Consider the following 16,078-nt stretch of genomic DNA (forward strand, 5'->3'; position numbering starts at 1 on the left):
TAAAGGAAAAATATTGAGAAAATTAGATAAGTTCCAAAAAATGAAACTGGGCTCTTATCTTACATCACTTATAAAAATTAACTCAACTTGGATTAAAAACTTAAATGTAGCCTTGGCTGGTGTGGCTCACTGGACTGAGTCCCAGCCTGTGAACCAAACAGTCACTTGTTTGATTCTCAGTCAGGGCACATGACTGGGTTGTAGGCCAGGTCCCCTGTGGGCGTGTACAAGAAGCAACCACACATCAATGTTTCTCTCCCTTTCTTTCTTTCTTTCTCCCTTCTCCTCTCTCTAAATATAAGTAAATAAAAACTTTAACAAAACTTAAATATAAAACCTAGAAATGTAAAACTCCAAGAAGAAAAGTTCTTAATTAGTCTGAGCGACATTTTGGGGGGTGATGCATCACAAAAAAAAACAAGCAAGAAAAGCAAAAATGAACAAATGAGGCTATATCAGACTCAAAGTTTTCTGAACAGCAAAGGAAACAATCAACAGAATTAAGAGGCAATCTACCAAATGAGAGAAAATATTTGCAAACCATATATCTGATAAGAGGTTGATATCCAAAATATATAAGTAACTTACATAAGTCAGTATTAGAAAAAAATAAATTAATCCAATTAAAAATGGGTAGAGCACTTGAATAGACACTTTTTTTCAAAGAAAACATACATTGGACATATGAAAAAGTGCTCATCACTGGTAATTAGGGAAATGCAAATGAAAACCACAATGAAATATCACCTCACACATGTTAGAAAGTCATTATCAAAATAATACGAGATAGCAAATGTTGGAAAGGAAGTGGAGAAAAGAGAACCCTGTTGCACTGTTGTGGAAGTAAATTGTTACAGCCAGTCTAGAAAGAAATATGGGGGTTCCTCAAAAAACTAAATATAGAACTACTATATGATCCAGCAATCCTGCTTCTGGGTATAAATGCAAAAGAAATGAAATCAGAATCTCAGAAAGATGTCTGCACTTCCTTGTTCAATGCAGCACTGTTCACAATATGAAAGATACAGAATTGACCTGAGTGCCCAGGGATGAATGAATGAAAAAAATGTCACACACACACACACACACACACACACGCACAGAGGCACATTTCACATTATGCTGTCATAAAAACAAATAAATATTGCCTTTTTGTGACAATGTGGATGCACCTTGGGGTATTAAACTAAGCAAAATAAGTCAGACAGAGAAAAACAAATACTATTTGACTTTATACATAGAATCTAAAAAAGCTAAACACATAGAAATAGAAAGTGGACTGGTAGTTGTTATGGTCTTATGGGTGGGAAAAATGGGAAGATATTGATAAAAAGGACAAACTTCCAGTTATAAGAGAAATAAGTTCTGGGGATGTAAAGTACAGCATGGTGACTTATTTAATAATGGGGTATTATATACTTGAAGGTTGAAAGTGGCTAAAAGATTATATATTAAATGCTCTCACCCACCAGAAATAAATATTATAAGATTTTAACTAATCTTACTGTGGTGATTATTTCACTATACACACACACACGTATATATGTTATCAAATTATCATGTTGTACAACTTAAATGCATGGAATGTTATATATTAATTATCTTTGTGAAACTGGAAAAACAAAGTTTTGGTGTCCCTATAAGGCATAATCAACTAAAAACATCTGTCTATGGACTTTTTACTAACTCAAAAAATACTAGAAAACTGGACCCTAGATATTTATACCAGCCACTTCAATTTGACCCAAAGAAAATGATTTTCCAAAACAAACACCACTGCATTCTGTATGAAAGTCACAATGGCAAGTTAACTTCCATCTTTCCTAAATATGTGTCCAGTCTCTGAGGTCCTAGACTCTCCTGGTCTTGCCCCAGGGTCAAAAGTGTGAATTACTCACACACATATCAAGGCAAGGCTTGAAATGAAATTGTCATGAGAGAAAATGCTTCATTATTTTTTTCTTTTTTGAGTAATCCTTGTTCAGAATGTCCAATTTTGAGCTACAGAAAATTTTTCTTTCCTTTTCTGTGCTGTCCAGACATCTATTAAGATGGACAAAAGTGGTTTCTGATTAATATTTAAATAATAGACAGTCCTACCATAACATTCCTGGTTCCAACTCAGAGCTCTTAATCTTTCTAAGCATAACTTTCTGGGACTTCCTTCCTCCAAATATTCCTCTCCCATTATTATTTTCATAGCTGCAAAATGAGCCTCTAGCCAATAAATGTTTCCTTACTATGGAATGAATTTCCTGTTCCTGGTGTTTTCTATCAAAGTCTGTCTTTTTCCTTTCTTTTACTTTTTTTCATTTACCAATAGAGGTAGCAGAGAGCTTCCTGAAATTTGAAGAAAAAAACTTGGAGTGACTCTTACACGCTACGCATCCTAAGGAAAACACTTCATGTCTTCTATCTTTTAAGGAGGAGAATACCTGATCATTTTACCTTATAATTTGTTATATGAGTCCAAAGAATTAGCCAACACCATATTTTGCATTTTCTACAGTAACTATTTATTTGTTTGTTTGTTTGTTTGTTTATCCTGAGGATATGCATACATTGATTTTAGAGAGAAAGGGAGGCAGGAAGAGAGACAGAGAAAGACAGACATCAATGTGAGAGAGAAACACTGATTGGCTCCCTCCCATATGTGCCTCGACCAGTGATGGAACCCACCCCTACACATGTGCCCTGACAGGGAATCAAACTGGCAATCTTTAGGTGCCTGGAAGGACGCTGAGCCACGTGGCCAGGCTGCGGTAAGTATTTATTAACTGATGATGAGATAAAGTGTTTGTAAAAACTTGGAGACTAGCTCAAATGCAATCCCCGCTCAGGAGACATCTCTAAACTTTCCAACACATACTTAATCCCAGATATTTCCTCATTGAGATTTGGAGGTTGGATAATTACAAGCACTTAATTCTCTTCAACCCTACATTTTCCTCCTATTCCACAGGACCCACTCCTGGACCCGGGATAAAGAATCCAGTACAGTAAATGGGCATGCAGAACAAAAAGTACACTTGCCTAGTTTAAATGCACCCAAGATGCTTTTTCTGAGTTTTAAGCAGCACTTGTGACTTGGTCCATTCTAGTTTCAGGTTCAAAGGTATCAGGTCAGTCCTGTGTGTTAGCACCAAACATATCCTTAGAAGGTGCTCATTCTCCTCAGACATGTCAGTTACACATTTCTGGGCGACATTCAAGTCATCTGTGGGTTTTCTAGCTGTGTGTCACTATCAGGGGCACTCTCAGCCAGGTCCCCAGCAGTTTCTTCTTGGTCTCAGTCAATAAAAGAGATTCTTTCTATCATTGCCCTGACGAAAACGCCCAGGGAAAAAATGTTGGCTGTGCAGTGTCCCTCCCACATTTCAGGGGCAGTGTAGAAGTCTGAGCCATGAGCTGAGGGCAGCCTCTGTTTATTTACATTCACATTTTTGTTGTTTTGATAGGCCTCTCTGCCTGGCAGCTAAGAAGGAAAGGGGAGAGTGAATGAAGGGTGGCGACAGTGAAGCCCACACTATGGTCCTTGCTTAGTCCAAAGTCTACATCCTACCCCTTGCAACAGCATGGATGCAAGTGGAGAGCATTATGCTAAGTGAAATAAGCAGGTGGTGAACCACAAATACCATATGATCTCAGCTATAAACGGAACCTAATCAACAGAACAAACAAGCAAGCAAAATATAACCACAGACATTGAAATTAAGAATAGACAGTAACCAGAGTGGAGGTGGGAGAGGATAATAAGAGGAAAAGAGGAAAGGGTTTTCAGGAACGACCATAAAGGACACATGGACAAAACCAAGGTGGGGCAGGATCAGGGGTGGGAGGTGGGGATGGCTGGGGTTGGAGGAGATGGGGGGAGGAGAAATGGAGACAACTGTACTTGAACAACACCAAAAGTCTGCATCCTTAAGGATGGCTCTTCCTGAACATTCCTTGATGAGGATACTGTCTGGCTTTAGGTCTCTGTGCACGATGTGGTTTTGTGCAGGAAGGCAGTAGTGCTCCTGAGCTCTAGCATAATGATTTCCCTTGACAGCCAGCTCTGACCTCTGAAATAGGTTGCTCAGACTTCAATCAATCTGACTGAAGTCTCCACTTTAATTGAACTGCGACAAACCAGAGATAGCTGGACTGTTCCACATAACCCAGGATTCTTTTTCCTTTGAGCAAGGTCTCCACCAGGTAAAGCGAAGGAGCTCTTGTGGCTGAGCTTCATGTGCCAGGTTAGCTGGCCAGGCTGCCAGATGCTCTCCTCCAAGTGTGTGACTTTCTGGTGGTGCCACAGAAAGCTGGTCAGGGCCTGGAGTCCCACCAGTGCAGCCCCATGTTCTTTAGAGTCCCCAGATCCTTGACCACCACAGGGCCAGCAACATCCTGCCACTGCCACATTCCGTAGCTGTCGTGCTGGCTCTCTGCCCACAGACTGGGATGCTGCAGCGTAGTCCTGCCTGGCTGCTGCGTCAGGTAGGCCTCTCACTGTTGGCCTCAACTCCACTGGAAGTGAAGTTTCAAGAAAAATGATAAATATGTTAAATTTATGATAAAAGATTTTTGTTTTGAAATGCACCCTTTGTTATTTATAGCTTTCATGAGTGTGAATGCAATTTTAATATGAATTACAAAAATGAGCTGTAGCTCTGCAAAGATAATAAACATGTTTCCATTTGCTTCTATCTATGTCCTGCTGTAACAAGAAGAATCCCACCTGCCTCATTCTCTGTTACTTGAACAGATGGATCATAAACATATGGGCTCGCCCAGGAACATTTAGTCTCATCCCATTACACCTGCTGGCCAAGGAAAAGTCACACAACAGCCGCTCTCCCATCCATATACTTACAGCCATCCAAGAGAATGGTTGTGCAGGCCTTGCTGGCCAACTGGGTTTGTCCTGGCTTGTTACCAATAACAAAAAAAAAGTTAAATCAAAGTAATTGCTGACCATTAGATATCATATGTATGCAGACCTTAAGAACTATATGACTTTAAGAGTAGGTAAAGAAAATGTACCCTTATTACATGCAGAATGTGAGGAATTAATTTTTTTAATTCTTTGTTTGAAGAAATGGGCCTTTTTCAAAGGGCCACCAATAAATGATATCTTTGATGTTGGCACACTCATTTTCAGGAGTCTTCTGTAATGGACCCTGGGGAACATCATATGCATGTGAAAATATGTATTTTTAAGTATGAGAATGGGGGATTACCATTTATCATCAAAATTTGTAACCAAAATTAGTATTTATGATGGACTGCATGAAGAAACTATAAAATCTGCACGCAATGAAAACCTAGATATACATCAATTATAGAGTAAAAGTTATTGAGATGTATGTTTTGTCCATGAAAAGGCATATTATATATTGTATATTATAATACAATTAAGTTGGGATATTTCTACCTTTTCAACTGCAGCTATGTTTAGAATGATTGAATGAAACTTGTACATTGCCTAATTTATTCTTTATCTTTCCACTCATCCAACAGCCAGTTCACTTATTTTCCCTAAATTGTTCAAGCCCATGAGAAAAAAATCAGTCAAAATTATTAATAGTTATTCAAAATAGAAATAATAGAAAAATTTGTCAAACTAAAAATTGGTATAGACTTACATTTCTTTCTCTAGGGTTTCAATGATAGAAAGGGACATAGACATAACCTAACTGTTTTTCCCCCATCAACTGAGAGATTTATCATTCTGCTTTTTATCACTTACATTTTATTTTCCATTTCTATGTTAAAGTTCATATGCAAATGATCATATCTACATATATTTTTTAGCTATTGGATTGCTGGTCTGTAAATTGCCATTTCATTTTTTTTTGTATTTCTTAAAAAATTTTATTTAATTATTTTTCAAGCACAGTGTTCTGTTTGTTTTAATGTGGCCATGAAAATATGTGTTGACACTCACTTGTTTGGAAGCCCCTTTATTCGAGTCAGGTTGTATATGAGACTTCATCCTTGGAGAACCCTCCAAAAGAATATTCAAAGAATATATAGTTTAATCAACTAAAGAGAAGAGAGAGCCATCTGTCCCAGCTGATCTAGAATCTCACCAGTATGCAGCCAAAAAGAAGGACCAGGTAATGTCTTCAGACAACCATTAGCCCAGGTGTGCAGGAATCAAAACCATGTGTTCCATTTGGATTACAGTCATCACAGACCCCTGTTCTTTACCTGAAATATCCCTATTTCACCAGAGTGCACAGTGTAAATTCAAAAGTAAAGGTGAACTAATGAAAGACAATGGCACCTGAAAGTTTAAATGTGACAACAGATTATATGGAACTCATTAAGACCTTACTAAAAGAGTGCTTTTGTTTGCAGTCCTCCACTTAGCAAAATTCTGTCAGAAGTGTCTTTAATCTGTTTTGGCAGGTATGTGGATAACATTATCAGTTTTCTATTAGCATATGTTTTACTCCTTGGATGCCTGTTTATGGGGAAAATTAGTATAGAAAGCAATTTGCAATTAGTTTTTATACTGTTAATAACAGGTTTCCATAAAACACCTTTCACTGAAATATGGAGAGCAATGGCATTAATAAGGCATATAAATGTTTATACTCAGATCTGAAAAAGGAAGCCACTCAACTGAGTTTACTGAAAACAAATTTGAGTCATATGACAGATCTCCAGGAATTTTGTAATGGGTAACCTACTTAGTAATTTGAATATTAAGGAATTATTTATGGCCAAAGTCCTGATATAATTTGGTTTTGGTGGTTAAATAATGATCAAGATACTCATTTTTACTTGTCCATGTGTATATCAGATTATGATGAGTGCTTTAGGTCATATTCTGTTGAAAAACTTCTCTGGACATGGTTTGAAAGAGAAGCAAATGAGTAAAGTATGGTCCTTGCCCTCCAGAGACTGGTTATAGGAATGATTCCAATACATCTATCACTGTACTTTAAAGACACCGAAAAACATTTTCAGAAGTAGAGACTCCCAGGACCCTCCTATCAGGATTTCTTCCATAGGTTGTCACTCATCAACTGGAGTTAAATCTAAGCAGCTGTATATTTTTTAAACTTCCCATATCTGGGGTAACAATTCAGCTAACTAAAAACTGAGAGTGTGCCCTGGCTGGGGTAGCTCAGTGGATTGAGCTCGGGCCTGCAGATCACAGGATCACGGTTCAATTCCCAGTCAGGGCACGTGCCTGGGTTGCAGGCCAGTTCCCAGCAGGGGACTCACGAGAAGCAACCACACATTGATATTTCTCTCCTTCTCTCCTTCCTTTCCTCTCTAAAGATAAATAAATAAAATCTTTATAAAAAGGCAGGAAATACAACTAACTAAAGTAACTTCAAAAAAACTGAGAGTGTACTTTGAGTATATGTTATCTCCATCAGAAATGTTTCCCTCTATTAATTTTCCATAGCATACACAACTTAAAAAATTATGTAACATTTCTCCATGAGACTGTTTATTTCCAAATCTTTGACAATGACTATTATTGATCATTGTCTAATTCTCTGGTGATAAAAAGACAGTATACAAATAATTAGTCCTTTCCATACATTTCTCTATTCTGTGCACTTTATAAAACTGGAACTGCATACAACACATCCTGCTTTATCTGGCTTCTGTCACTGTGCATAAATTTTTAAAGGATCATCCATGTTATAGGATGAGTCAGTACTTTATTCTCCTTTGTAGCTGAATACTATTTTGTGTAGCTGAGTGATAACTCTGTCATATGGATATACCACATGCGTTTAGCCTTTCAGCAGTTGATGAATATTTGTATTGTTTCCTCCTTTTGATTAATAAGCCTAATGCTCCTATGAACATTCAGGTACAAGTTTTTTACGTGGGTGTATGTTCTCAAATCTCAGGTATGTACCTAAGAATAATATTTCTGCTTCATATAGTAACTCCATTTAATCTTTTCAGGAATTATCAGACTGTTTTCCAAAACAGATACATCATCTTACATTCCCACCAGCAGTGTATGGGGTTCTAATTTTTCTACCCCCAAGACCTGTAATGTTTTATCTTTTTGTAATAAACATCCTAATGTTTTTGAAGAAGTTTAACATTGTGGTTTTAATTTTTATTTTCTTAATGACTAATGGCATTGACCACCATTTCATGTGTTCATTTGTCATTTGTATATTTTCTATGAAGAAATTTCTATTCAAATTTAGTATAATTGATTACTTGTTCTTTTATTATTGAGTTGTGACCATTTTTTTACATATTATTGATGCCAGTTCCAAATCTGATATATGACTTCCAAATATCTCTTCAATTTTTAAAGTTGTCTTTTTACTTTCTGACAGTGTCTTTTGAAAAACAAAATGTTTTTATTTTGATTAAGTCCAATTCATAATTTTTTGGTTGGTTCTGTTTTTCATGTCATATTTAAGAAACAGTTGTATAATAGAAATTTATTAAATTATATATCTATGTATTCTAAGAGTTTACCTCTATATATAGCTTGTTGAGCCATTTTTATTTAAATTTAGTGTGTGTTGTATGGAAGGGGTCCAGCTTCATTCTTTTATACGTAGCTATCCAGTTGTCCCAGCACTATTGTTAAAAAAAAACAACTATTTTTCTACATTTAATTGTGTCTTAGTTTGTGCTGTTGTAACTGAGTACCATGGACTCAATGGTTTATAAACAACAGAGATTTATTACTCACAGTGCTGGAGGCTAGGCTAGTAAAAATTAAGGTGCCAGCAGATTCAGTGTCCGCTGATGGCCAGCTTCCTGTAAACTGATATGGTGGAAAAGGCAAAGGAATTCTCTAGAGACTCTTTTTAAGGGCATTAATTCCATTCATTGGGTCTTTGCCCTCAAGGTCTAATCACATCACAAAGGACACCACTTCTAAAGTGGTTCCCATTTTGGATTAGGTTGCAACAAATAAATTTAGGGGCAGGGGGACACAAACATTCAGTCAATAGTAAATTGTCTTGACCTGGTCAGAAACGGATTAAACAAAAACATATGGGTCCATTTCTGGACTTTCAATTCTATTTCATTGATCTATATATCTGTCCCCATTTCCAGTATCACACAGTTTTGATTACTGTAACTTTTTATTTAAGTGTTGGAATAGGGAAGTGTGAGTTCTCTAAATTTGTTCTTTTGAAGATTGTTTTTGTTCTTCTAGGTCTCTTACACATGCATATTAATTTTAAGATAAGTTTATAAATTTGTGCAGAAAGTAACTGGGATTTTAATAGAATTGCACTGAATATGTAAATCAATTCAGGAAATAGATCATCCTAAAAATTAAGGCCTTTGGTCTGTGATTACAGGATGTTTTTCCATTTATTTAGGTCTTCAAATTCTTTTAATAATGCTTGTATTTTTCAGTGTACGAGTTTTGTACTTTTATTGTTACAGATATACATAAATATTTTCTTTATTCATAAATCTTAAGGTGGTAGATTACTTGTTTAAAAGCTTTGTCTCCAAATATAATTGCAGTAAAAGGTGCTGAGGGTTTAGACTTGAGCATGTGAATTTCGAGGTCACATGACAGCCACGACACTACCGTTAGGTGCGCCCTCTTGCTGACTCACAACAGAAATGTATTGTGAACAAAACTTGAATATATTTTTGTGCATATTGAGTGACTAAAATTAAGTGTTTTACTTGTTACAGCATATTCTGGGGAATTCTGAATGCCATATTTCACTGAACAACAATATTCCATACATCGATCTACACAAAATAATAAAAACAGTGAGTTAAAAACCACAATGTCCCTAGCATTTAATGGATTAAATGCTAAACCAAAAATCACTCATACTATTGCATGATGGGTCACATGATTTTGTGTGCTAATCTGGGTTTATAAATTTTGGAAATTCACCCGATCCATGAAATTTAATAATGTATATAATTATAGTAAGACAATCCATATATAGGTCACTAAAAACTAACTGTAAACCACTTTAAAGATATATTTACATTGTTTCCTTTTGTTATACTAAAAATATATTATATATATTCAGAGTTTTATCCATGGTGAAGCTGAGAGGCAGACAGCTCAATTAAATTGTCTAAGGTCACAAAACTAAATAGGGGGGAAATTTAGGCCCCTACAAGGACTTTGTTCCAAAATATGCAAATTAAAAGAAACATTGGCCTTTTTCAGTTTTCATTTGGAATTGACTTTTTTCCATTGCTCCTAAGAAAAGATATAATTATGGGATTATTCTTATAATCCCATTAATCCTATAATTATGAGATTACTTATAACCCTATTAATGTATTTGGATATTCTTTAAGAGATTAGTAGGTTCAGTGTTCAGTTCTGTATTCAGTACTCTATTCAGTATTCAATTACTAGTTTTCCAAAGATTTTGTGCTTACCTGTAACATTTTATACATGATAAATACCAACTAATAAGAAAAGAGCTTGGTAGAATATTGATTCAAAGATCAGTACAGTACAAAGAGTAAATTGTCAATAATATTCTATGAAAGAGATAAAATAGTAAATGAAAAGGCAAATTTTCTGGATATTTGCCCATGCATTAGAAATTCTATGTAGGACATGATAATATTACTATAAAGTTCAGGAAAGAAAAATCATAGTAGATTAATACAGAAATTCCAAATTGCTAATCTTGAGATGGTTCCCCCTAACCCAAAGGAGAATAAACCCATTCTTATCACCAGAGACAGGGAATTTAGAACCAAGAAATCTGAACAAACCAACCTTGTTTCACCCTTATCTTTCAGTTTATGTTTACACCGTGTACTACCCCTAGCCTAAGGCCCCTTGTCCTGTCATTTCTCTTTTTTAGAACAGAAATATCAATCAGTTGCCTCCCAGGGACCAAAACCACAACCCAGGCAAGTGCCTTGACTGGGAATCAACCGGCAAACTTTCTCTTTGAGGAACAAATTTTCTCTTTACCCAGCCAATCTGGGCCACACCAGTCTGAGCTAAATTCTTTGCAAATTTGTTTTCTTTGAGTCTTCATTCTCTTGTGAAGGATACTATGTACATGTACAAATTCAACATAATTTGTATGCTTTTATCCTGTTAATTTATCTTATTTTTTAGTTTTTTTAAAATATATTTTATTGATTATACTGTTACAGTTATCTATTTACCCCCTTTACTCCCCTCCGCCTTACACCCCTCTTTCCACTGGCATTCCCCCCAGCCTTATTTCATGTCCATGGGTTGTACACATAAGATTTTTGGCTTCTATATTTCCTGTACTATTCTTAATCTCCCCCTGTCTATTTTGTACTTACTATTTATGCTTCTTATTCTCTGCACCTTTTCTCCTATTTTCCCACCACTCCCTCCCCACTGATAACCCTCCATATGATCTCCATTTCTGTGATTCTATTCTGTTCCAGTTGTTTGCTTAGTTAGTTTTTGTTTTTTGTGATTTTTTTTTTAGTTTTGATTGCTGGTAATTGTGAGTTTGTTGTCATTTTAGTGTTATGGTTTTTTATCTTCTTCTTTTTCTTAGATAAGTCCCTTTAACATTTCATATAATAAGGGCTTGGTGATAAAGAACTCCTTTAATTTGACCTTATCTGGGAAGCACTTTATCAACCCTTCCATTCTAAATGATAGTTTAGCTGGATAGAGAAATCTTGGATGTAGGTCCTTGCCTTTCATGACTTTGAATACTTCTTTCCAGCCCCTTTTTGCCCGCAAGGTTTCGTTTGAGAAATCAGCTAATGGTCTTATGAGAACTCCTTTGTAAATAACTGTCTCCTTTTCTCTTGCTGCTTTTAAGATTCTCTCCTTATATTTAATCTTGGGTAGTGTAATTATGATGTGCCTTGGTGTGTTATTCCTTGAGTGCAACTTCTTTGGGACTCTCTGAGATTCTTGGGCTTCCTGGAAGTCTGTTTCCTTTGCCAGATTGGGGAAGTTCTCCTTTCTCATTTTTTCAAATAAGTTTTCACTTTCTTGGTCTTCCTCTTCTCTTTCTGGCACCCCTATGATTCAGATGTTGGAACTTTTAAAGATGTCCTGGAGGTTCCTAAGCTTCTTCTCATATTTTTGAATTCTTGTTTCTTCAGTCTGTTCTGGTTGAATGTTTATATCTTTCTACTGGTCCAAACTGTTTATTTGAGTCTTGGTTTCCTTCCAGTCATTGTTGGTTCTCTGTGCATTTTACTTTGATTCAGTTTTCATAGCATTCACTGTTTTCTCTATTTTGTGACCATGCTCAACATTTCTGTGAGCATACTGCATCTCTGCATCTGATAAGTTGTTTTGAACTCTGCATCTGATAAGTTGGCTATCTCTTTATTGCTTAGTTCTATATTTTCTGGGGTTTTGATCTGTTCTTTCCTTTGGGCCATTTTTATTTTTTATTTTTTTGATCTCACACAACCATGATGTAGTAATTGGTGGAATCTTAGGTATTCGCCAGGGTGGGGCAACCGACATCACTGCTGCATTGTGGCTCTGTATAGGGGAGGCGGGCCCAAAAGAGAACAATGCAGCTTGCTGAGCTCTGGGCCAGCTTGCAGTCACTTCCTCTGCTACCCACAATCAAAGTGGGTTCTTCTGCTGCTGATTCCCAGGTGGGTAGTTTTGTGTACATTCTAGGACCCTGTGGTCTCTCTAAGGAACTCTCCTCTGAGGCTGAGAGTTTTTCCCACTGCGGCAAACCACACAGGCTTTTTTAGACAGAGGTTTTGAGGCTCTATTTCCTGGAACCCTGTGTTGAGCAGTCTGTTTTGCTCCCCAGTTGTTTCTCCCAGTTTATCTGCCCATGAATGTGGTACTGCCCACTCCACAGCTGCCACCTGGTCCTACCCAGTCCTCTAGCTGCTGCCTTGCTGCCAGTCCTCTCCGAGCAGCAGCCTGTCTCCACCCCTCTTACCAGTCTGGATGAAAGTTTCTGCTTTTAACTCCTTGGTTGTCAGGCTTCCATACAGTTTGATTTTCTGGCAGTTCTGGGTTTTTTTTTGTTTTTAAATTTGTTGTTCTACTTTTGGTTGTGCAAAGAGGTATAGTGTATCTATCTACTTCTCAATCTTGGACAGAAGTTTATATACTATTCAGATTTATTTATTTATCTTTAGAGGAAGAGGGGAAGGAGAGGGAGAGAAGCATCAATTTCTTTTCCACACCCCAGCCATCTAATTTCTATTATATATGTTTAATTCTTAGGAGTATCCAAAGACCCAAAATTGAGGAGAATTTTTGCTCCTCTACACCACAGACATCCTGGCTTCTGGGACCAGGAGCTGAGCTTCACGTAGGGAAGTAACCAACGCACGCAGGACACCAGGGGCCCAGCACCCCACAGGCAGGTGAGGAAGAGCTAGAAACAAGGTGTCAGACTCTTTTGTTCAGACACATCACATCTAGGGCATTGTGCCATTGCCCCTTATCTCCTTAAAAGTGATCACTTTCAGGACTTTGCTTATTACTCTAGTGCTTTGGTCTGCAATGGTCTCAGACTTCCTGCAGCCATCTGAATCCTTGTTTCCCCTTTTCTGCCTTGGCAGGGGAAAGGGGGAACATGCCTATTGATTTGTGCTAGCCTCTCTCATTCTTCTTTCCTCAAATCTCTGACCTACAAAGGGTATACTCTCCATATACTACAAGTCCTCTCCTGGGTTTTGTTTTTTTCTTTTTTCATATGGCTGAGTTTCTGTGGTGTTAAGTAGACTTCAAATTCAGTATTCTTTCTTTTATTGTGATATGCTGGCATTAAACAAAGAAAGAAACTGTCATCTCCCTAAAAGCAGTCAACTAAGTCAAATAAATAGTAGCATCTTTCTGAGGAACTTCTCTTCTCCTTCCTGGGGAGCTGTCTCAACCTTGGAGTATTAAGGCTCTGGGAGAACTTGATTCAACTGTTAAATGAAAAAAAAAAGAGCAGCATTTAGAGTCATACACAGTGTTATTTTTAAGATGCTAAACAACTTTGGACATATGAAATGATTTTGAACAATTTGTTTATTTAGATTTTGTGCATATAATTCAACAAAGAAGAAATAATGTTTGAAATCATTCCTATAAATATATACATGTATTATATGAGTATGATCTACATGATAGCAGAGTTTAATGGAAAACATACACAACAGAAGGTACGTGACCTGCTTTCTGGGTTTGTTTCTGCTTTGCAATTATTTTAGAGCCTAATCTCTGCTAACTCTAATAGTCGATGAGTCCATAAAACACTTCTTTAAAAAGTCTTAATGTGAACTTAAGTGAATAAAGTTGCTTTTCTTTCATTTACCAAAATGTGTTTCCTCCCCAGTTGCAGTTTTGCATCAGGTATGTTGCATGCAGCATATCGACCACGTGTGGCAGCGAATCAGCAGCTTCATCTGATTATGTGCACTTCGTGTTTTACGATAAGGTGATGAATCTGCTGAAACATGTCACTCTGTTTCCAAAAATCAAGCTTAAATGGGTGTCTGTCAGCAGAAGTCTTGGAAAATCATGTTGGAAAGGAACTAAATAGTGAATTCTGAATAACTATGATGCAGAGAGCAGAATAATGCACACAATCTGTATGCTGCATGGTCAGCATTTGTCTGTCTCCACTCATGTTCCATTAACTTTTTCATAAAATGATTAAAACAAAGGAATATATCCCTAACCAGGGTGAAGGCAGATGGTAACCAAAGCAAGACAGTATGCTGCCTGACACCGAGCATTAGCTAGAAAGGCAGCACAATATCCTAGCACGTCGTCTTCAGTGATTAAGTCATATCTTCATCGATCAGCACGCCATATTTCTGGAATAGATACACTTCTATTGGTATATAGGAAGTAAGCAGGGCAAACATTTCTTTGACCCTCTAAAACTTCAGGGCTCAGTTGCCTAATATTAGCAGCACCATTTCATTATGGAAAGGCATTATGATGGTTGTGTGTAACATAATATATCTCTCTGCAACTTTCATCTTGAGCAAAGTCAGGACTTGAGCAAATCACTTGATCTTGAGCTTCAGTTTCTTTTCCAAAACTCCTTCCCCTGAGTTTACTCTGTTCTAGTTATTGTCATGTTTCACATGGATTATTTGCATTAGAACCTTAAAATATAGGTATATGGTATTTCCTCATTTTGTGGGCAGGTAATCAGGGTAGAGAAAATGTAACTATTGGCTAAAGATGTATAGTAAATAGAAAATCTGGGCATGAAGGCAGGCAGTCTGGATTTCAACTTCATGTATTCAACTTCATAATCAATATACTAGCTTCAAAGATTTTTGCTTGTTTCAATATTCAATTGGACCATGGGTATCAATATTCAGATAACATATTCTATATCTTACTGTAATATAAGAACTGATCAGGTAAATAATCAAGACAGACTTTGTCAATGCCAGGAGACATGCAAAGTATAGTTCTGGGGCCAAATGTGCCCCAACATCTCTCATTGTAAATGAAATTCTATTGGGACACAGCCATGCTTATTTGTTTATGTTTTATCTATGGCTGTCCTTGTGCTATAATTTAGAATGAAGTGGTTGCAACAGAAGTGTGTGAGCTGAAAATATTTACTCTATGGCCCTTTGAGAAACATCATGACCCTTGGTATCAATACACTTTACTGCTCTCTTTTGAATCACTTGAAGATAACTAAACAGATAGCTAAACACCTATACATTAGACTGAACAACATATCTCATTCCAGCTTTCAAATATAGTGAAAAAAATTCCAGCTCCAAGTGCGGTAGTGCATCCCCCAGCAGTTGATACACGCATTGCATCAATATGTATATTTGATAGAATATCCAGGCTAAAGGGAAATGGAAGTGGGAATCTGTAAAGGTGGATTGATTCATACATTTCAACAAACCATTAAGGAATGCCTAATTTGCGAAAAGGTTCACTGTGGGCATTTAGGGTGGAGTGGTTAAGGAGTTTAAAAAAAAATGTCTCTTGCCTTCTTGGCTTAAGAGAGATTCCTGAAAACAAGAAACTGCTGTTTCAGTATCATGTCTAGTGCTGACCATATAAAAATACTTCCACCTTTGATATTGACCTGGTGGAAGCAGTACTGAGTCTTTTCCTTCCTTCTCTACTCCACGTACTGCTTCATTAGGATTATTTCTCTTTACAGGTCCTCTGGGTTCC

The 16,078-nt window shown here is 36.9% G+C and overlaps 1 pseudogene; it reads right to left on the reverse strand.

Moving 5' to 3' along the window:
• Positions 1 to 4,078: 4,078 nt before the first annotated feature.
• The window catches only part of LOC119053302 (THO complex subunit 1-like), a 92,135-nt pseudogene continuing 80,135 nt past the window's right edge, over positions 4,079 to 16,078 (reverse strand).

The sequence above is a fragment of the Artibeus jamaicensis genome, unplaced genomic scaffold (genome assembly GCF_021234435.1).
Source record: "Artibeus jamaicensis isolate MK-2021 breed Jamaican fruit bat unplaced genomic scaffold, CSHL_Jam_final contig_384, whole genome shotgun sequence".
Classification (NCBI taxonomy): domain Eukaryota; kingdom Metazoa; phylum Chordata; class Mammalia; order Chiroptera; family Phyllostomidae; genus Artibeus; species Artibeus jamaicensis.